The 23,861-nt window shown below is 43.3% G+C and overlaps 1 protein-coding gene across 5 annotated transcripts in view; it reads right to left on the bottom strand.

Moving 5' to 3' along the window:
- The window catches only part of Ptprt (protein tyrosine phosphatase receptor type T), a 1,232,244-nt gene that overhangs the window by 284,643 nt on the left and 923,740 nt on the right, over positions 1 to 23,861 (bottom strand). The window lies entirely within an intron of this gene.

The following is a 23,861-nucleotide window of genomic DNA, read 5'->3' on the forward strand; positions in this document are numbered from 1 at the left end:
CATAATACTAGCATTTTCTCTGTGATCAACGTTAAGACACTGACTGAAATACTTCATATTCTAGCACTTAAGACTTGGAGCCTTGGCACGTATTTTACCCTTCTGGCAGCTCTTAATTAGCCACATTTCAAATATACAGTAGCCCTGTGAGGCTGGTTGCCATTAACTTGAGCACCACCTAGTACACAGTAGTGCCCAAATGGAGCTGCCCATATAAATTATTTAGAAGTCTTGTTAAACACGCAGACCATGTGGCCTGCCCTATACAACGAGAGTGTTTTCTTCTGTCTTACTGGTCTTCCCCGAATATCTTGCATTCTGGTATTTTCTCACAACTTCTTGGTCTTCCCCCAGACCTTGCAGGGGGGAGGAGGGGCTGGTAATCAGAATAGATATTCTCATGAGAGAGAATCTAAAACTCAACTGGAAATAACTTGGGTTAAATCAGCACTTTTCACTCTGTCTACCACAAGAGTCTTCGTTTTGTGTATTCCAATCCACCACTAGCATCCATGCAAATGCCCAGGGTGGTGGGTACACAGGAGGCAGACACAGAATCCCCTAGGGATGTTTCCTGGTGAGACCAGCTGAATAGGTGAGCTCTGGACTAAAGAAAAGCCCTGTCCCAATAAAATAAAGATGGTAGAGGTCATGCAACATCGATGTCTGGCCTCTTCCTGCACACATGTATGTGCATCCACACATACATACTACCACATCCATGAGTGCACATATGAAAAGCTTTATTGGGGGTGGAGAGATGACTTAGCAGGTAAGGTGCTTCCCTTCAAAGCCAAAGGACCCAGGTTTGATTCCTTAGGACCCATGTAAGCCAGATGTGCAAGGTTTGTGCATGTGTCTGGAGATCATTTTCAATGGCTGGAGGCCCTGGGTGCCCATTCTCTCTCTCTCTCTCAAATAAATAAATCAAGTTTTATTGATGTATAATAAATATTCAGAGAAGTATACAGCTCAATAAAGTTTCGCAAGCTAGATCATAATAAAATCAAGAAACAAAAACCCAAGTCTTTCTCCTCGTGCTTCCTCACAGTCCTGCCATCCCCCTCCCAAGCAAGCATTGCGTCTGACTTCCAGTAGCATCTGCTGACGTGGCCCGTCTTTGAACTTGCTGTAGCAGAATCTTACCACAGTGCTCTCTGTATTCGGCTTCTATTTTATATTATGGTCATGGGATTCAACTTTGTTTTCAAATGTGACTGTAGACCATGCCTTCTCACACCTACCTCCACAATAATCTATTCGTGACAGTGGACTAAACTCTGACCTTGACACTGAAGCCTGTGTCTGCTATTCTATGCTATAGTGCCTGGCCTTGGTGAAAACAAGTGACCCCAGCACAAGCATGTGCTCCGAGGTCCTACGTCACATTTCTCTAGAGGTGCACAGACTGAGAGAAGCTAGATCATATCCTCAAGTGGCTTCCTCTCTCTCTAGAGACAAGGGACCCTGCTACACATAAGGCTTATCGCATCACCTTCCACCGAGAGTGTCACAACACTCGCAAGATGGCCACACCCAGGCCAAGGAGGAGCATGTCGACTTGATTCAGAAAGTAAGCAACTTGCTATTTCTGACACCAACGCTCAGCGTCCCGGAGACAGAAGTGGCTCCCCTCTCCTGCACGGAGTAGTAGCGGCTCAGCATTTGCTGCCGCGTGCTTGAGGAAAGAGGCCAGGCTTGGCCGCGAGCACAGTGAGCCTGGAAGGAGAAAGTGAGTGCTGGTGAACCTGGGCTTTGTAGCAAGCAGAGATTACACACACACATCCCTGGCACATGCCGGGCGCAGGCTGCTCTGGTTGTCTTATCTGCAGCATTCTTGCTGGTCACCCAGGCCCAGTCTGACCCTACCTGGAGGGAACAAGCTCTTCAGGCCTCCACCTTTCTTTGCTTTTCTGCCAGGGTGTTCCTAGTGACTGTGACAATTCCCCAGGCACCACTTCTGCACAACCCGGGGGGTTTCAGCTTTCCTTGCCTCTGAAGGAAAACTGCAATGATCATTCATTGAGCTACTGGCCTTTCTCTTTCCCACGGTTTGTATCTTTACTGGTGTTTTTTTTTTGTTGTTTTTTTTTTTTTTTTTTGAAACTTGTCAGTCATTGGCTCAGCCACTGATTTGTTAGGCAGAAAAAAGTCCAGGGTGACTGCTGAGCTAAGGACAAGTAGGGCACAAGGTACGGTGGATGTCTGGTTTCCCAATAGCAGAAGAGAGGAGATAGGTGTTCAGAGGTATTCCTGTGACCACGAACTCCAGCACACCAGTGGGAAGGACATACCTCTGTATTCTCCCCAAATTTGGTTCTAGTTCCCCTTACCTGGGTTGGTGGCAACTACTTTGATATACAGACACTGGGAGGTAGAACTCATGTCTTATTTACTACCCAGCGCATTTCCTGCACTCCAAATTCAATCCAAACGCGACTCAATTTCCATGGAGCTGTCAATATAATATAGCGCGCTCTCCTGCTCTCCTAACCTTTCCTGGTATTACAGGATCCTCACTTACTTGTAATGAAACACTATGAATAAATCAATGTATGTTAATGTAGCATGTTCTCAATTTTTTATGAAGGGCTTCACCAAATCTAATTCCCACAGCTTTGTCAGAAACATTCTTTGAAAAATTCAACTTGCAAGTTTTAGGAAGTTAGTGAAGGATCAGGTTGGGGGAGGAAGGAAGAATGAAGAGTGGAATGGGATGGAGCCCTGCCCATGGATGGGGAGGAGTTGTTGGCATGAAAAGCACAAAATAAAAGACTCCTTTGGAGAACGATGTCCAGGTATACTTGAACTCAGGGATCCCAAGATGGGCTCTGGCTTTCAAAAGTCCTTGAGGCTGTCTTCTTCATTTGGTGACAGTGTGATTCCCAGCCAGATATTGAACACTTCCAGACAAAAATCACTACTGTCATATGAAGAGTGGTTTTCCAGTGTTGTTTGGACCCTCATTCTGTGTTCTTAAGCAGTCCAGTGTTCTAAGCTCCTGCCCTCCCTCTCTCTGTGTAAGCTTTATTTCAGTACTTGGGGAAAAAAAAAGTTCAATTTCTCTTCAACTTCATAAGCTAAACTGTCATTTTGGACCAATTCTTTCTTCCTATGTTCCTTTTTGTATAACTCAGGACTCTTTATCTTGAAATTTTTTTTGTTTATTTTTATTTATTTACTTGAGAGCAACAGACAGAGAGAAAGATGTAGCTATATATAGAGAGAGAATGGACATGCCAGGGCCTGTAGCCACTGCAAACAACTCCAGGCGCATGCGCCCCCTTGTGCATCTGGCTAAGGTGGGTCCTGGGGAATCGAGCCTCGAACTGGGGTCCTTAGGCTTCACAGGCAAGCGCTTAACCACTAAGCCATCTCTCCAGCCCCAACTCTTCATCTTTAGACCTCGCTTAAAAGAACACTTCACGGGCCTCTTCTGTAGCTCCATGGAACTCCTGCTTCATATTTCCAGAGACACATACCTCTCTTTTGGACCACTAACTTTATGTTAACCATGCAATGGTTTCATCAAAGAGTTCTTTTTCTACCAGCCCAGTGGTGGACATGACTTTATAAGCCACATGTAGCAGAATTAAGTAGATGAGACACAGACCCATGGTCCTCAATGCCTAAAACAAGCTCTCTGACCCTTTGTAGAAAAAGTTTACCGATCCCTGTGCTAGACATAAAGCTCTGAGAGAGTCGGGATCTCATCTGGTCTTTATGCAGTATTTCCTCTCCTGGCATGTAACAATGAAGGAGCCAGTTAATTGTGCGATTGCACAATTTGCTTAACATCTCCGTACCTAAGCTTCTTCCGGAGGTAAAATACAAATGTGAACTTTAGCTTTTGTTGCAGAGAATCCTCCTCCAGCTTCTTTACTCCTAGAAGATGGTTTCTTTGTTCAGGAGCCAGGCTTCAGGGGGAGGGGTATGCAGGTCACTTTACCTTTCTGCAGCTCCACTGACGGGGACCAGGAGGCATCATGGGAAGAACAGGTTATTCTTCCACTGGGCTAAAAGGGAGTGATCACATGCCTTGAAATCAGAGGGGATGTGGGAGGGGGAATTATACCAATAATTATGTGGAATAAATAAAGAATCAGTTGACCCCATTGTCAGGGAGATAGTATAAAAATGCATCTCCACCTGCATCTCCCAGCTTGACACTTCAGAAGTATCTTCAGGAGATCAGAACCCTTTCCTGTGTCTATCTTCATTCTAAAACTTCTGGAGGGGGCAGCCTCCTCCAAAAAAAACATCCCTCTTCCCAGCCTCTTCCTTTCTCCTTCTTTGGCTTCTTTTGCTCAAACTCTGGAAGTTTCCATGGAGCAGAGTTTGAACAAGATGTCAAGTAAAGCAGACCAGCATGGTCCATCCACTGAGTAAAGGGTTAAGTTAGTTTCTTTAAGCTCAGAACAGCAGGTTATTTTCTCCATTTTCTGACTTACTGTGAATGTGCTCCTAAGCTTGGACTGCCACTGAGGTGGTTTTGGAGGCAAACAATACAGAAGGAGGGAGGCTCAAGGGATTTCCTCTTGTTGGAAAGCAGTGTTGACTTTTTGGTTTCCTAGCAATTTAAAAATAAAGCAAGAATATAATTCTCCTGAAGAACAGCTGGACACATAGATGTCTGTAATGCATGTGCCAGTGACTTCTTGGTCATGGTGTCCTTTGTTTCCTAGAGAGCCAAGGACTATTATAACAACAGGAAAGTGATTACAGTTGAGTTTGGAAGACTGTGGAGCCAGTGAGAGCATGGGGGGACCTGGCGCTTCTGTGCACATATAGCAACCATTCCTCCTTCAGCTGAGGCTTGGCTGGCTCTCTGAAACTCACCAGCACTCACGAAGAGCCTGCTTCCTCCTGGGCTGTGTGTTAGAATGTGGGGTACAGGAAAGGTAGTGGAAGAAAACACAACCTCTGACTTTGGTGCCAAACACAGGCAATGGTGAATATTTCAGGGAGGCAAGACCTTGGGAAACACAGGTCTCAGAGTAACTGGATTGGGAGAGGATAGGAAGAGAAAACAGAGGAATAAAGAGGAGAAGAGGAAGACCAGAGGGTAAGGAAGGAAGAAGGAAGAGAAGACACTGGAGATATGAGGGAGGGAGGGAGGAAGACAGGGAGCGAAAGAGAAAGAGAGAGTTTGAGGCTTGTCATTGTGGAGAACAAGGAGACATGAAAACTCAATGCCATGTGGGAACATGGAGGAGAAAAACAAAGAAGAAATGGTGGGTACCTGTAGAAAAGTGGGAGAAATCTCAAAAGACAACAACAAAATGTCAGGACTCTCATCCATGAAATGCAGAGGGGATTTTTTCCTTTTTTTAAAAAAAATATTTTTTTAAAAATTTTAGAGAGAGCAAGACAGAGGGGGAGAGAGAACTGGCACACCAGGGCCTAAGCCACTGCAACCCAACTCCAGACTCTTGTGCCACCTAGTGTGCAACCTTGCACGTGCCTTACCTCTGCGCATCTGGCTAATGTGGGGTCTGGAGAGTCGAACATGGGTCCTTAGGCATTGCAGGCAAGTGCTTTAACCACTAAGCCATCTCTCCAGCCCCAATTTTTCCTTTTGAATAACACACCAATCCATGGAAAATGGTAAGGTTGGGAGAACTGACATATAGGCTATTGGTCTCTCTGTATCACCTTTAAAATTTTTTTTATAAATATAAAACTAGCTGAAAGCATAAAGTTGACGCTGTGTGTGGACAGATCTGAGCACTTCAGAGGCAGAGGCATGGGCTATGCAGAGACTTTATTATGGGGACAGGGATGCCGCTCAGTGGTAGAGCAGCAGAATGCTTGTTGAGCACATGCAAATTCCTGAATTCAACTCCTAAAATTGATCAGAAAAAAAAAAAATGTTTAAAACAACAGCAGCAACAAAACGACAAACAGGGCTTGGGAGATGGCTTAGCAGTTAACGATGCTTGCTTGCAAAGCCTGGTACCCTGAGTTCCAATTCTCCAGCTACCCACATCAAGTCATATGGGCATTAATTTCCAGCAACAAGACACTTTGGAGTGGCGTGTGTGCCCACATGTACACACACGTGCATGCATGCAAATATATTTTTTTAAAAGAACAAAACAAAAATTGGTGTGTTGAGGTTTGGAAGCTGTGACCAGAGAAGAGAACCTACAATGAATATTCATTGGGTGTTCATGTGTGTGCTTGGCATGTGGTGAATACTGGAGAGTCTTCGACAACTTAGAGTCGGTATTGTGAAATAAACTAAAATAACACAAATAACATCGGTCAAACAAAAACAACAGAAAAAGGGAAAGACAACAAGCAAACAAAAACAAAAAGGAAGATTACCAATCTTAAGGGAGTATACAGCAGGGAAAATCGATCGAGTCTCTGGGCCCAGGAAGCTTTCCTCCTAAGGTGTGGAGGTATTTAACAATGTGATGAGAGGGACCGATGGGAGATAGACTCTGAAGGAAGAGGAACCTGGAGGGAGGTTCTAAGGCAGGACCACTGCTGGACTGTGAAGTACTTTCATATGCATTTAGAAAAAGACGCCTCCTCTATTAATACCTAGCCCCATACACCATGGAGCTGAGAGTGCTTTTGTGAGGAGAAAGAGGGATGTCCGTTTTAGTACTTAGATTTCTCCCTCTAACCAGGCCCACCCAGCTCTTAATAGATATCATCTCTTTTATGGTGTGAATGTGCGCAGTGCACAAACCAGGCAAAGGTATGTGGCATCCCTGATGAAGACATATCATAGAAGCCTTTATGTGAACGCTGGTGCCTGGATTTTATCCTGAGGCTAATGTGGGGCTGTTGAAGGGGAAGGGAGGTTATCAAGAGAGGCACAGGGTCTTGTCTTAGGTCAGTGTCCACAGTGTGGCCTGTAGTCAAGCTGTAATCAGTATCACCTGGCATTTGTAGGCCTAGCCCAGACCCATGAATCAAAATGTCTTGGGTCAGACTCAGAACCTGTAGTGAACAAGCTCTGCACGTGACAGTAATGCTTGCTGATCTTAAAGATGCTCATTTTCAGGGCAGGGAGATGATTTTAAAAGGTATAGGTTGGACTATACCCTGATGGGATGGGACAAGTGAGTGACCCCAAGATCTGTTGAGTCCAGTTGGAGTGAGGTGAAGGCAATGCATGTTCAGGCCTCAAAGGAGAGGCCTTTGTAAGCCAGAAAACACAAGGAGAGAACTGAGATGCCCCAAGATGTCATTCTGCTGCTGTCACCCAGGAAGGAAGGTGAGGGTCTCAGCTTTGGAGAGGGAAGAGCCTTAGGGTAACTCTTGCAACACCTGTGCTGAAATTCAGAGCCTCACCTGCCAAGAGGTGAGGTCCCAAGTGCTTTAACAGTCACATGCCGCTGCAAGGGCTGTGCAGTTCCCAGAGATGAGCTCTAGGGTTCAATACCAGCCCAAGGGTTTGGAGGATATGTTCAGGCTGCTCTCCTTCCTTAGCCATGCCAGCTCAGACACCCACATACGACATTACCAGAACAATTCTGTGGCTGCTCTGTAGAAGGATGGTTCTAGTCTGTAGGCACCATGCATCAGAGATGTTGCACCAGAGGAAGTGGGTTTCTGCATTTAACAAAATATATCCAAGCAACATCCTGATCTTTGACTTCAGCCAGTTTCCCAGTGGCTCAGTGGTTCTCGGGTCAAACATAGCAAATAGCAAACTCCGATTCCAGCTGGCCCAGGGTTGTTAGAATTCATCATCCAGCAGCTATAAACTGTAAGGTTTGTCAGCCAGTGATGATAGAACTAAGAAGCCTATGTTTCCCAAGCATCCCTCCATCTTCCTTCAATCACCTCCCACCCCACCATCTCCACCCTCAGCTCCCAGACAGACTTCAGGTGAATGAGTTCATGTTGAATGCAGATCCCTCTACAAGCATCTGTCATCCCCAGGGTCTTAGCACTGGTCTACCTTCATTTCCTTAATCCTACTCCTTGCCCCACCCAGGATGGGTATTCCTACAACTTCACACAGTCTCAGTCCAATAACAGGGCCACCATTAACTAAGATGGCTCTAAACTCTTTCTTTCTAAACTGTCATGATGCAGCTTAATAATATGAAGCTTAAACCTCTTTTCAGCTTTTAATCTCATGCTGGGGTATCTGGGGTGCTATGATTTTGTCATTTTCACAGCAACCTTCTTGCTTAATGAGTCTATCTGGTGATATTCCCAGTGGCTTTTTTAGCCTGCATAGAAATACTTCTTGAATTTTTGACCATAAGCGGCTTGTCTTCCAACTTCTCACTCAGCCAATTTCCTCTTTGCAAAGTTTAACCTGGTTAAATTGCTAAATTGCATGACCAATTCATCTCCAGCTGGCTTTAGACATTTATATGGGAGAAGTTAAATAATCCCATGGCTCTCCTCCCTGGAACCCTGAAGACGCATCAAGGCCTTCCTGGCACAGACAGCCTGGGCGACCCTTCATTGAGGAGTGAGCTCTGTTTTCTTTTCTTTTTTTTTTTTTTAAATAACATCCAGCCAGGCATAAAGCAGAAGTCATGAGGTTTTCTGAATAAATGAAGATTAAGGACCAAGTAGCAAATCCTGATGTGGTACAATTGGGATTTGAAAGAAGGTCATTTTGATGTTGAAGCCCTCCATTCACCATATCTGTTCTTGGCTTTGTCTATGTGCCAAGTTTCTTGGTGTAGAGGAATTGGCTGTGGGAGCCTACGACTGTCAGACCCTACGCCTTGTGAGTCTCTCTGAACCTGCTTTCCCCAGGAACAACGTGGCAAGTATTGTTACTTTGATATCATTGTGACCAAATATGTGTCAGGGGACAACTAAAGTGGCTTGTTTTGGGTCATGGCTCAGGTGATGCCATCCATCGCAGTGGGATGCAGTCCTCCTGGTGGCTGGGGTTGCAGACTTTGTGGTGTGGGGTTGTTTATATCTTGGTTGGTCAGAAGCAAAGAGAGACTGACAGTGGAAGCCAAGCTATAACCCACAAGTATCACCCGTGGTGGCCTACGTCTATCTACCCTCCAGCCCCCATGTCTCCAAAGGGTCCACAGCTTCCCCAACAGTGCCACCAACTGAGGACCCCAAGTACTCAAACACATGAATGTGAGGGACACTTCACATTCCAACCAAAACAGCAGGCATCCCTGGTCAGCTGTCTGGCACATCATTGGTACTCAGTGATTCTGCATATGATATTAGTGGACTCAAGTTTGCAAAAAAAAAAAGTAGAGGAAGTTCTTTTTAACTTTTGTAGACTTGGTGTTTTTTTTTTTTCTTAAATACCCACAAAACCTTTGATATTCCTCCCATAAAAGGTGTAGTTTATGCTCACCCACTTCTTTTGTCCTAGAGGACCTGTGACCACTTTGATCAGGAGCATGAGGAGTGAAGTCATGGGACTTCATGACTAGGCTATAAAAGGCTTTTGTTTTCTGTTTTCAGCTTCTGCCTGATTCATAGGATGCTTGTGTCTACAGTAGGTCAGCTGCTGGGTAATACATTTGACTTCCATGTGTGAGGAAGAAAGCTCGGAGTATGTGAAAATGCTACAGACAGATGTTCTAGTCCACTGTTCAGTGAAATGTAGGGTCCCAGCCCCAGAGCTGGTGTGGGGAAGCCAAGAGTTGATTCCAGTTCAAAGTGTACAGTCACTCTGTCCAATGTATGCTCTCAGCCGAGACCCTAGATATCATGGGGCAGACACAAGCTAGCCCTATGATGTCCTTTCGAATCTCTGACCCACAGAATCTGTCATAATAAAGTTGTTTTGTGCTACTACATTTGAGGGTTTGTTTTTTTTTTTTAATCTAATACTAGTGACTACAATGCCTTTGGCTCATCAGACAAGACATTCCTTGAGAGCATGGATAATATTTTATTCTCTTTTTCACCCTTAAAGAAGACATACGATAGATGCACCATGTGTACATGATGGTGTATTAGCAAAGGACCGGTTAGCACCAAGAATGAAAAACTAGGGACATTTGCCTCAAAGAAGGCATAGTATTTGGATATTTGGATATTGTTTTTAGCTATAAGTTTGTCATCTCAATCTAATCATGAGAAAAACATCAGAAAAACCTAAACTAAATGACAGTCTACAGAATAACTGACCAGGATTCTTCCCCAGTGAGGAGGGTCCCTGAGGAGGGGGCAGGGCAGGGATGAGGCAAACAGTGGTACCAACATGACTGTAGACACTGTGTACATAACTAATAAAAAAAAATCAAAATAAAGAACATCATTTAAAATTTTAAAAAAGGAGAAAGTGGGGGGGGGGGAATTAACATGGGGTTTTTTTATAATCATGGAAAATGCTAATAAAAATTAAAAAAAAATTAAAAAGACCCTACCTTGAAAAAAACAAAACAAATAATTGTTTCCTTATTAAAAAAAAAAAAGAAAGAAAGAAATTAGGAAGGAAGGAAGGAAGGAAGGAAGGAAGGAAGGAAGGAAGGAAGGAAGGAAGAAAGGAAAGAAAGAAAGAAAGAAAGAAAGAAAGAAAGAAAGAAAGAAAGAAAGAAAGAAAGAGAGGGTGGTGAAGACACTGTCCTCAATGGGATAAGACTAAGGAGTAGTTACAACCAAGTGAAGGATCCCAGGCTGATTCTGGATGAAACAAAGGACACCAAAGGGAGACCAAGTGGAACTCAAATGCAGTTTGTTGACTACAGACAATGTTTACGATATTGTAGTCTCTGGTGTTTTTCCTGCGTTCATTTCTTAGTTTCAATCTCTAAACTGTGGGTGTAAGAGAGTAACATTAGGGAGCCATGAAGACATGTAAACTACTAATTCTGCTACTTTTCTATCAACCTAAACTTATTTTATAGTTAAATTTAATAAAAGAGAACTGGCAGGTTTGAGCTAATCTCATTCGTTGACTGGCTAATCTCGCATCATGGACTGACCATGGGATCTGGGAAGCCAAAGGTTCAGGCTTCTGGCTCTTGGGTCTTTGAAGCATCGCTGAATGCTCCTCAGCGTCGCATGGTGCCGTGAAGTGCGCAGAGGTTGAAAATTCATTCAATGTACCTCATCTATTAAACCCTTACAGTTTATCCTAGCCTATTTTTGTTTTGTTTTGTGACAGAGTTGCTCTATTTAGCCCAGAATGGCCTGGGACTCTTCATCCAGGCTGGTTCAGCCTCAACTTCGCAATCCTCCTGCCTCAGCCTCCATTGCCTAGGATTATAGGAGTGAGCCACCCTGGCAGGCTAGCATCTGATGTAGACAGGCACTTAGCCAAGAGTTGGGAAAGATCACAAGACACAAAAACCACTAACCGGATACTCGACTAAAGGTGAAAATCAGGTGACTAACTGGCTTGAGCACTGTGAGATCAAAATTATCCTTAGTTCAACTGTAAAGTTGGAACCATCTACCATTATACTACTATGACAAGGGAGCATTTCCCAGCGCTCATTGCTGGCCAGGAGTTCTGCTGAGCATTCTCCACGCATTAATTATGAATAATCTCATTTGACTGGAGATGACCACCATTCCTATTTCTGTTTTGCAAGTGAGGAAACCAAGGCTTAGGGAAAATAGCTCCTTATTCTCCTAGGTGTTTCCTGGAACCTTCACAGCCGGTAAGAGACAGAGCCAGGCTTAGACCCAACACTATGAACCTAGACTCTGTCTCCCTAACTCTGCGCTTTTTGCTGTCATCACAAAGAACAGGCTCTCTTCTCCCCCCTTCCCCCTCCCCCCCCCCCCCCCCCATGTGGGAACCTTAAAACGCTGACCTGGGAACCTGGCTGCTAAAGGATACTGGACAGAAAAGGTATAATCGCAGGTCTGAGGTGCAGGAGAGCACCTATATAGATATATACAGAAGTCACGACTAAGGGGAGTTGGGGGTGGAAACTGAATTTGACAGTGAAAGTTGTTAAGGGACATGAGGCTGAACTGAATTGCTTAAGCACTCCAGGGGGTTCCTCAGCAGCTTGGAACTTCCTGCCTCCTTGTCAGGCAGAGGCAGGGGGCAGATTTGAGAGGCCTTCCTAAGGAGAAACCCATTGATCATATAATCACACACTTGGGGAGGGCCAGTCAAGGGCTGAGGCCTGATGTTTTACTCTATTGCATTTTCTTTCATTCAGCACTTTTCTCATGAAATTAAAATAGAATTGATTTTCTCCCCCACTACGTTAGGCATTAGCAAAGGAATAAAAGGGTGGGCCTATGGTAGATCAAGTATCATTTCCACCCAGCAGAGCAGCATTTGTAAGAGATTTTATTAGGCCTTATTAATCATGGGAAGGTTCTGTAAAAGCCTGTTTTGGGGGAATATGTCTCTTCCTTCCCAGAAGAAATGGGAGCTGCTGTTTGTCTCCTGTTTTGTATAAAATGATCATTTATCTAACATTCTCTCGAAACTGCTGGTCTCATATTAGATGATCTCTTTTGCTAGCCTTTCCCTTGGGGTGTTTCCCTAGAAGCAGAAACATAGCAGGTGACACTGCTATTAATGCGACTATCCTTTGTAGTGTACGGGGTCTTAGGGAATACCCACACCTTTCTCTTTTGCTCCAGGATTGCCTTTGGTTTTACAGTAGACTGTCACAGCAGATGTTTCCCATGTAAAGCCATACTCAGAGGAGACCAGAGTGGGAGGAAAGGGAGGCTCAGAAAGGCTAAGAGGCGCGGCTAAGGCTACAAAGTGAGTAAGTAGCTCTTCTGGCAGAGGCGGCTGGGGAATAATAAAGTATCACCTAGTGGGGACAGAAGGCTTGGGCACGTCCCTGCGCTTCCTTGTAGCTGATGGTCCTTAAGAATGGTACTCCCTGCAAGAAACATGACGTGAGACACATTTGTGATTTTACGTTTTTTGTTTTTTTGTTTTTGTTTTTTTTTTTTTAGGAGCCATGTAGATAAAAACAAGCAGGTGAAATAAACTTTGGTCATATATTTTATATAGCCCTAGACATCCACAATGTTATCCCAACATGCAATAAATGCAAAATTATTAAGGAAATACTTTAGGCTCCATTTTTACTGCTAAGTATTGAAATCTGGTGTGCTTTACAATCCCCCTGTGCTTCAGTTCCGACTGGCCATGTTTCTCAAGATCTTGGGAGCCATGTCCTACCAGTGGCTAGATTAGCAAAAGACTAGACCAGGGTTTCTCAACCTTTTATTTATTTATTTATTATTTATCCCTTTTTTACCTTTAATTGTCACTTCCTATGACACTTATGCTTTTTTATTTTCTCCTTTATCTGGTCTGTGTATTATTTGCTTCACTTGTTGCTGTGACCAAATACCTGACAAGAAGCAGCTTAAGGAAGGATAGGGTTTATTTAGAGATTGAGGGGACATTTCCCATCACGGTGCGAAGGGACGGCGACAGGAATACGAGACTAGATGGTCACATTGCAGCTACTATTAGGAAGCAGAACATGAATGGGAAGTGGGGCTGGGCTGTGCAACCTCAAAGCCCATCCCTGGTCACCCACTTCCTCTAGCAAGGTTCCACCTCCTAAAGGTTCTACAACCTTTCCAAACAGCATCACAGTTTAAACACATGAGTCTATGGGGGACATTATACGTTCAAATCATAACAGACTTCATCTCTGCATAGCTATGGATGGGCTATGCATATCTGTGTAACTCTATAGAGTATATGACTGAACTGCTGTCTATGGACTCTGTCCCCATGTAGACAGCTGACTATGGCCCATATATACTTCTATACAGGGGTGTGTGTGTGTGTGTGTGTGTGTGTGTGTGTGTGTGCGCGCGCGCGTGCGTATGCGCCCATGTGCGTTATACATAAGACAAGAAGGAGGTTTTTCATTTCTTGGCATCTCTCCTGCCACAACCACTTTTCACCTCTTGGAGGTGGTTGGTGCCCTTACTAACAATACACAGTGTAGACTGACCAGTAACACCCAGAGCCTCCCATTTTCTTCTGCAAATTAAGCATGAGTGTATATGTTAAATGTTGAAGTTCTCATGGGGAAACATTCAGTGGTATTAAGTGCGGCACTGATATGCTAACATCAGAATCATACTGCTGCTTCCTATACGTTCCCTCCCACATGCCTTTGGTCCTCCCCACCCTCCCATGCAGGCAATTTCCAGGGGCATGTGTCAATTGTGTTTGTCCTCTACCCTGATCCAGGAGATTTTCCCCAGCTGCTATGGAGAACAGGGGCCCTCTCCTTCAGCTTAGCCATGGCTTATTCCAAAGTATCAAGAGCTTGTGGACCACAGCTTCAATGTCCTTTTCTCTAGAAACCTAACTGACACCAATGGTCTAAAGGGCTCATTGAGGGGCAGCCCATATCCCCTAACACCCAGACCAGACTTCTTCCTCTAACTACCTGTGTATCCACTGGCAAAAGAACAAAGCTCTGACTACTTCTTTCTTTCCCAAGGCTCTCCCAGGGCTGAATCCTTGCTAACTGTGGGCTAAGTGATTCTCTTCCCCCTTCTGAAAGCCAATGAGCAATGTACATGGATAGACACATACATCTAATGTTCCAGGTCCTAAGACACCCTAATGCCTTCTCATCTTATTTCACTTCTTGCTACTGGCCACTAGGATCCACTTCTGCACTGATGGCTCTCAAGAACTTGTACTATGTCCTCACAACTCAGTTATCTCTATCCAGTTCTTCCTTCTGACCTATCTCAGTGAGTCATGCCCCTATAGGTAATGTCAGGGGTCATTCAGGAGTCCCTCATAATGTGTTTCCAGACAGGAGGACCTTTTACTCTCACCCTGCATGCAATCCTGCCTTTTGCCGAGTGCTGTCAAAACATGCCTGGTGGTGTCAGACAAGACTGGCTTCCACTCTCAGCATCTTTGGCCATTCCACTAACAGCACTGCCCACACAAGCCTAATTTATTGCAACAACTCTGTCTCCTAAACTGGGGATTGAAGAGTGAAACCCACAACATGAGCAATCTGATTGCCTGGCCTTCCAGAGCCATGCCTCATTAGGCAGCTACTGTAGAGAGAAGCCAAATCACAAACTAGAAAGGAGAATGGCCTCGCAATTCTGCCTCAATTTTGTAATCTTCTTCTTAACGTATATGTTTATTTATTTTAATATTAATAATTGTTGCCTAATAGTAAAATCTACTTCTTGGATTCTTATGTTTCATTTACATTTTCCCCACCTTTTATGTAGAAAGGGCTTCAGAAAAGAAAGGAATTATTTTAGACTGTATCACTAATGACTTAAGGAGACTAAAGGGAAAGCTTTTACATTACGAAAAACTTAGTGGTATGGATTTGCTCCTAGATACAAAGTGCTGGTTTTAGCATGGGGTGCCTAGCAGCTGGCTGACCTCCAACAAGATTCAGTTCCATCATCAAAAAACAAAGGACAGTAACCACGAAATGACAGTATGTAGGGAAGTTGAAATGTGTCCATGCAGACAGGAGGCCTTGGGACTGCCCAGCACTTAATAGAATCTCAAGCATATCTATCCATTCTTGATTTATATTAGTCGAGAGGGTCTTTGAGCATTGCATAGGGATGGAGGGGACCACCGCTTATTTCAATAAAAATATACTGAGCAATAATACAAGCAAGCCATTATTTCAAGCATGTGGATATGCCAGTGAAGAATATAATGAAGATTCCTGCCCTCCTGCAGTTTAACTTTGAATGGTCATGGTGGTGAAGAGGGAGATTTTAACAATTATAATAAACATGCCATTCATTTGGCATATAATCAGAGGGCAAATGCTCTACAGAATGCAAAATAAGGAAAACAGACAACAGGACAGGGCAAAATGTAATGGGTGATGCAAGGTACAATATTGAGCAGAATGAATGAAGAAGTGAGATTTGATGAAGGACTTCATGGAGGAGAGAGAGCTAGCTAAGCCAATAACTGAGAGACAAGCAGGTGGGAGAGAAGCACAAACATTGGGAGAGGGGCATGAAGTCACACAGACCTTTTCCAACACTCTGTATTCCCAGGAAGACAGGCTAGTGCATCGGTCATACCCCCTACACCCTCTCTGGATCCAGATGGTTCTATGCTGCAGAGCCCAGTGGATCAATCTAGTCGATCTTGACCCCTAGTCCAGCTACATGGTTCATAAACTGCCCACAGGCATCCTGTAAGTGCTCCTGCTGGATGAGTGGAGGGAGAACAAGGGGACATGGGCCATATGCTGAGCAGACAAATGAGCACACCTTCAGGGTGTTGAGCTAGTGTCTAAGAAGATGACAATTGCTCACTCACTATGGCTATCCCCAAGCTGAACCTCAGGAGTCTGTGGAATTTGAATGTGTCAAAGGCTGCTATAAGAATCACCCTCTGTAGGAGAGAAACTCTGGAAACCTCTTTCTATTTTGGAAGGAGGCTTAGGGCTATGGCCTAGGAGACATCAAAGACACAGTGTACTGCTAAAATAATAAAGAAAAAAGAAAGGACTCTTCATGTGATTTGCATCTGGAACTCCAGCCTGCTATCAGGATTTAGGAATTTCAAATCCTCCAGATGTAAAGAAGCAATGTTGAAACCCTCTCTTCTGTATGTTGAAGGTGTGAAACTAAAAGCCAGGTGTTTTGTATGGGAAGTGGAAAGAATCATTTCATTGATTTGGATGGAGATTCCTTCATTGAAAAATATCAAAATTAGCATGAAAAACCTTTTCTAAAGTAATAGCAGTTGTAACATTCTTCAAAGTTCTCTGAATATAAATACAGAAACACTCCCATGAAACCTCCTCATTCCAATTCCTCTCCTTACCACTGCCTTACTTTGTTCACTATTAGCTTCAGGTGGCCAACTAACCTCAATGGTTCGACATACTAATGTGGACTACCTAATCCAAATGTGTTGGTGGAGCAGGGAAGTTCTTATCAGTTGCTGCTTCTTCATGTATAATGCTTTTATTTAATGACAAACATTCAAAGAACCAGACTTAGGCCCTCTCCACCAACTTAATCAATTAATACAGGAGCCAAAGCAAAATGGAGTCCTAAGAGGAGTAATACGCTACTTATTTCCACATTTGGGTTCTTCTGAAAGGTGTCAATGTCCTCTCCATCCTGACATGATTCACTGAAAGCTACCTCCCTCACTCCATGAACCACTGTGATGGTTTATTTCTACTATCAACTTGACATGATCTAGAAGAGCTAGAAAACCAGTCTCTGGGTATTAACATGAACAATTAGATTATATAGATTAGGTTAGTGTCTAGACTAGTTTGTGAGGGATTAATCCTGATTAGGTTAAATTAGAATGATAGAGCCATCCTAACTGTGGGTGGCACCATCCCACAGGTTGGGGCTCTGGACTGAATAAAAGAGAGAGAGCTGGCTAAGCACCAACATTCATTGTTCTTTGCTTCCTCGCTGTGGGCTGAATGTTACCAAATGCCTCAAAGCACCTGCCATCATGCCTTCTGGTAACCTCAGAATATAAGCTGAAATGAATCCTTCCTTCCTTAAGTTGCTTATTGTCAGCTATTTTTCCCCAGCAATGAGAAAGTAATGAATACAACCACCTTGGCCATTTTGGTGAACAGAGCCAATGCTGCCAAAGGATGTACTTGCACACTGGTGTTCAGCTGTTAAAAGGACACAATATTCTAAGAAAAAAAGAGGCATTGGAACATAAAGGTCTAGAAGTGATGAGGGACAGAATTATCTGAATGAAGGATGATGACACAAGCCCTTAGAGCCAGGTGACAGGGAAACCCACAGTAATGTGATGAGAAATAGCCAATGTGCCAAAGGAGGAAGGGAAATATAGACTCCAGGAAGACAATGGGGAAGAGAAGGAAAGAGAAACCTGGACACTGGATTTTTTCAACCCTACATCTATGCTGTTGAGTCATTTTCATTCACTGCCTAGAGTTTTCTGGAAGGCCAACCATAGCTATTTGAGGGGACTTTTGTTTCTTAAAATGTGTACTTCCCTGATGAAAACATCTCACTTACATAAATGCCTCATTTGGATATTCAATAGTTTCTCTCTTTCCTCAGCAAATAGCCAAAAAATACTGACTCCCTTTAGTCATTGGCTGCCTCAAAGTTTAGTCCCTGCTTTCTGTTCCTGGTTCATTCTTCTTCATTCCTAGTTACCCAACCCACACACTAGGAACCATGGATTCATCCAAAGTACAGGCTCCAAACCATATTAATTCATGTGTCACACCTGGCACACCCCAAGGTGGTACAATGTGTCTAGGAAGTAGAACTGAATGCTGATGCCTTCATTTCACTGCTGTGCAGCTCCCTGGGGGAAGCAGCTGTGTGGGCTGATAAGGATTTCTCTGCCTTGTCAGAACCCTCAGGTACCAGCTCTCGATAAGGGTCAGCAACAGGGACCCATACCTGTACCAGATGTCAAGTCATCCCCTGGAGCCTCGTGAGCACTCAGGCATGTTAGCGGGGTGAGATATTCCTTGCAGGAGATGAAATGACTTCTCCCTGCTGACCAGGACCAATATAAGCCTCTTCTTAAACACAAGAGGAAGCTCTCTGTGGTGGCTATGGCCATACGCTTTGTCACTTGCCAGTACTGAGACAATGGGAAAGACACTTAACTTCTTAAATGAGATGATGTTCTGAACTCCAAATGAGAACCAAGATAATACATGTAAAGCCCTTAGAACCTTGTGCAGACACAGTTAGCATTCAGTAAATGCAATTGTTGCAGTTACCTTCTTTTATTGCTGTGACAAAACGCTCAACCAAAAGCAGCTTTTGGGATGAAAAGGTTTATTTCTACTTATAGTTTCCAGGGGAAGTTGACCATGACAGGTAAAGGCAGGCAGAACAGGCAACTGAAACATCACATCTTACCATAACAGCTGGGAGGGAGAAGAAAAAGTAAACTAGTTAGTGAACAGCCAGTAGGGCTGAACTAATACACCTTAAGGTTGGCCCCCAGTGACAACCTCCCCCCAGCAAGGCTACACCTCTCAAAGTCTTCACAGCTCTCCAAACTTCCCATCAGCTGGAAACCAAAGATTCAGAGCACATCAGCCTATGGGTGACATTTTATCCAAACCACCATAGTAATCAATCTTACTGTTGTTAAAACATTAAAGTCCTCGGAAGGTTTTCCACGGCTCTGAAGACGAAAGCAGCTGTTTATACTGTGGTCTACAGATCCACACGATCTTGCTGGCCTGCTGCCACTCCCACATCATCTGCTTGACTGCTTAAGTGAAACAGGGCACAAAATTGGGGTCACCTTATAGAGAGAGAGTAGATGAGAGATCTAGGCCGAGTTTCCATGGAAGCTGGTAGAGAATGTGGCCAGAGCATTGTGATTTTTAGCAATCATCCATCACTCCTGAGATTTTTAAAGAAATGTTTTCATCTACTATTTATTTGTAAGCAGATAAAGAGAGAGAGAGAGAGAGAGAGAGAGAGAGAGAGAGAGAGAGAGAGAGAGGGAGAGGGAGAGAGAGAGAATATGAGTACACCGGAACCTCCTGCCACTGCAACGGAACTCCAGATGAATGTACCATTCTGTGCATCTTACTTTATGTGGGCACTGGTGAATCAAACCCAGGTGCAAGCAAGCACCTTTAACCTTTGGCCAACTCTCCAGTCACAATCCTGACACTGATGCAGCTAGTCTTCAGGCAGCTGGAGGGCTGAGGGGTGATGGTAGAAGATCCCTGCTTCAGGAGATTCAGGAGGTCCTTTACCTCCCTTAGAATCCAAGATGAAAGAATAGAGCCCAGCCATCAAAATGTGAGAAGCCCTTCAGATCGTAACTGCTTCCAATTGCAAAGGCCCAGTGAAAGATAGATGAGCAAGAGTGTTGTTCAGGTCTAGAGGATGACTCAGTTGAACAAAATACAAATGTTGCTCCATTTTCATGAAGAGTCCTTGATCTAATTCAGATGATGTATGCGATAGTGTTTTTTGTTTTTGGTTTTTTTTTTTGGAGATAGGGTCTCACTGTAGCCCAAGCTGACCTGGAATTTACTATGGAGTCTCAGGGTGGCCTTGAACTCACGGTGATCCTCCCACCTCTGCCTCCCAAGTGCTGGAATTAAAGGTGTGTGCCACCACGCCCGGCTCTGCAATTGTGTTTATTGTTTAATGTTTGTGTCCCTTAAACATCACGTATTAAAAGTTAACCTCCAGGTGTGATGTTAGGAAGTATGGTATTAAGAGATGATTGGGCCATTAGGGTGGAGTTCTGGTCAACACGTTAGTTCCCTTCCAAAAGAAACCCCAGAGAGACGCTCTGCCTTTTCCATACAATAACAAATTTACATCCGGGAGGATGCTTGACCTCAGCAGATGCTAACTGTATCATTGCTTTGACCATGGACTTTTCAATCTCCAGAACTATGAGAAATACATTTCTATTGTATATAAGCTAAACAGTTTATGTAATATTATTATAACAGCTTAAATGGGCTAAGAAAACACACACTCAAATGGGATATAAAAGAACACTGAGATTCTGCCATGTTCTGGGTAGAAGTCCTGTAAAATGGAAGACAGTTACATTTTACTGGTACTTACTGTACGCCTGGAAATATCCTAGACTCCTTGGTATGTTCTGTATTATTTAACCTGCCGAGTAAACACTGTGCAATTATCTTTCCTCTTGAGCCCCAGAGTGCTAAAGGCCCTTTCTTTCTCTACAAAGTTTATGAAGGGAAAATGGTACTGAGAGGTTGACCAATGGGCCAGGCTGGAGAGATGGCTTAGCCATTAAGGCATTTGCCTATAAAAAGCCAAAGGACTCACTCAAGTTTGATTTCTCAGTACTTACAAAAGCCAGATGCACAAGGTAGCGCATACGTCTAGAGTTCGTTTGCAGTGGCTAGAGGCCCTGGCACACCCACTTTTTCTCTGTCTTTTTTTCTCTCTCTCTGTCTGGCTCTTTACCACTCTCTCAAATAAATGAATAATATATATATATTTTTTTATTTATTAGAGAGATAGAAGAAAGATAGAGGGAGAGAAATGAGAGTGCACGAGAGAGCGAGACAGACAAACAGAGAGAGAGAGACAGGAACAGAGAGAATATAAGCATGACAGAATCTCCTGCTGCTAAAAAGAAACTCCAGACACATGTGCCACTTTACGTATCTAAGTTTATGTGGGTACTGAGGAATCAATCCCAGACTTTGCAAGCAAGTGCCATTAACCACTTATCCATCTCTCCCATTCTGATCTAAACTTTAAAAAAATACTTTATTATTTATTTGATGGGGGGCAGATAGGGAGAAAGAGAGAATGCATGCATCAGGGCCTCTAGCCACTGCAAACAAAGTTCAGATGCATGCAGCCCTTGTGCATCTGGCTTACATGTGTCCTGAGGAATCAAACCAGGGCCCTTAGGCTTTGCAGGCAAACGCCTTAGCTGCTAAGCCATTTTCTCAGCTGCAATTTAAACTTATTTGTTGTTGTTTTTTCAAGGTAGGGTCTCACTGTAGCCCAGGCTGACCTGTAATTCACTATGGAATCTCAGGGTGGCCTTGAACACACAGCAATCCTCCTACCTCTGCCTCCCGAGTGCTGGGATTAAAGGCATGCACCACCACGCCTGGCTGATTTAAACTTTTAAAAGGCAAATCAGTGAAGAAAATGTACCTTAAGAAACAGAGGACTGAGTTTGATTCAGGTTTTAATAATGCTAAAACCTACAATCAAATCATTGTAAAGGGGAAGTAATGAAATGGAGAAATAAAAAAATATGTGGAAAAGAAAGTCAATGTCCTTAATGTAGAAAAAGTTCTCATAAATCAATAACAGGGATGAAAATGCCAACTGGAAAAAAAATGATAAGTGGGCAGAAAACGCAGAGATGTATTTCACCAAAGGGAAGAAATAAGATTCAATATCACCAAAAATCACATACATGATTCTTGACTTTCTAGATCTCTAGGTTTACCTTCTACATAAAAAGAAGTTAAAGTGGTAATGAAGATTTTTTGGTAAACTAAGAATAAATGACATTTTTATGTCTGGCTAATGGGACTGTGAGTCTCTGTGTGTGTGGGGAAGGGGCTGATCTCATTGCCAGATGCCTCCTCCAAGAACTTGGAACAACAGACCCTGACACAAAAGTAGAATCATAACAAAATGAAACTAATAAAAAAAACCTAAAACCAGTCAAAAGAAGAAGAAAGCTGGAGAGATGTTTAGTGGTTAAAGCACTTGCTTGTGAAGCCTAAGGACCCAGGTTCAATTCCCCAGTACCCATGTAAACTAGGTGAACAAGATGGCACATATATCTGGAGTTCATTTGCAGTGGCTAGAGGCCCTAGCATGCCCATTCTCTGTTTCTCTCTGTCTCTTAAATAAATGAATATTTTTTTAAAAAAAAATTAGAAAAAATGGGGGCTGGAGAGAGGGCTCAATGGCTAAGGCACTTGTCTGCAAAGTCTAAAGACCCAGGTTCAATTCTCCAGTATCCATATAAAATCAGATGCACAAGGTGGTACATGTATCTGGAGATTTTTGCAGTGGCTGGCAGCCAGGTTATGCCCATTCTCTCTCTCACTCTGCCTCTTTATTTCCTTCTCCCTCTCAAATAAATAAACAAAATGATTAATAGAATAAAAAAAAGAAGATAATATTCCCCCACCACTACCACAAAGAAGAATCTTTCAGAAACTGAGATTATTTACCATTAAGATTCTCCTGTAAACCAGGCATGGTCGTGGTGGCACACACCTTTAATCCCAGCACTTGGGATTAAAGCAGAGGTAGGAGGAGCATTGTGAGTTCGAGGCTACCCTGAAACTCCATAGTGAAATCCAGGTCAGCCTGGGATAGAGTGAGACCCTACCTTGAAAATCAAAAAAAAAAAAAAAAAAGATTCTCCTATAAGCAATCTTATTCCTAGTTCAAAGTTCATCCTAAGAGACCTTAAATGAGAAAAATGAAATTATTATATTTGAGAAATAATGGATGGAACTGAAAAAATTATACTAAATGAGGCAAGGTAGCCCCAGAAAGACAAAAATTGCATGCTTGCTCTCATATGTAGATCTAAACTTTCACTGTTTACACATGTGTAAGTAAAGGGATTGACAGTTTGGATAGACTCTGAGCAGAAATATGGGTCCAGGAGACTGAGAACAAGAGGCGATAAGAGAGTGGGGAGAGAACAAAGGAAGAATGGAATAGTAGGAAGGTGGAAATGAGGCTACGGAGGGGGAAGGCACAAGGGGCAGAGGGATGGGGAAAGAGAAGGAAGGAAACCAAAACCAATATCTCTTTGACAGACCCCATAGGAGCTGGGCATGGTGGTACACACCTTTAATCCCAGTGCTCAGAAGGGAGAGGTAGGAGGATTGCCATGAGTTCGAGGCCATCCTGAGACTACGTAGTGAATTCCAGGTCTGCTTGAACTAGAGTGAGGCCCTACCTCAAAAATAAATAAATAAATAAATAAAAATAAAAGCACCATATGGCTGAAGAGGTGGCTCAGCAGCGAAGACACTTTGCCTACAGAGCCTAAAGACCTGGGTTTGATTCCCCAGCACCCATGTAAAGCCAGAAGACGTACAAAGTGTGCATGCATCTAGAGGTCATTTGCAGTAGCTAGAGGCCCTGGTGCACCCATTTTTTTCTCTCTTTTCCTGCTAGGTAATAAACAATCTCACGTGTTTAATCCCAGCCCTTGAGAGAGGCAGAGGTAGGCAGATCACTGTGAGTAAAAGGCCAGTTTGGGAATACAGAATATGTGCCAGGTCAGCCTGGGCTACAGTGAGACCTTACCTCAAAAAAAAAAAAAAAAAAAAAAAAAAGAAAGAAAGAAAGAAAGAAAGAAAGAAAGAAAGAAAGAAAGACACCATAATGAATCTTAATTTTTTATGCTATTTAAAATAAAGTAAAAAATGAAATATAAATTTCTAAGGAATAAGCAACATAATTATTATCCAATAAAAAAGAAAACTTCTTCA

Source organism: Jaculus jaculus, chromosome 8 (genome assembly GCF_020740685.1).
Source record: "Jaculus jaculus isolate mJacJac1 chromosome 8, mJacJac1.mat.Y.cur, whole genome shotgun sequence".
Taxonomy (NCBI): Eukaryota; Metazoa; Chordata; class Mammalia; order Rodentia; family Dipodidae; genus Jaculus; species Jaculus jaculus.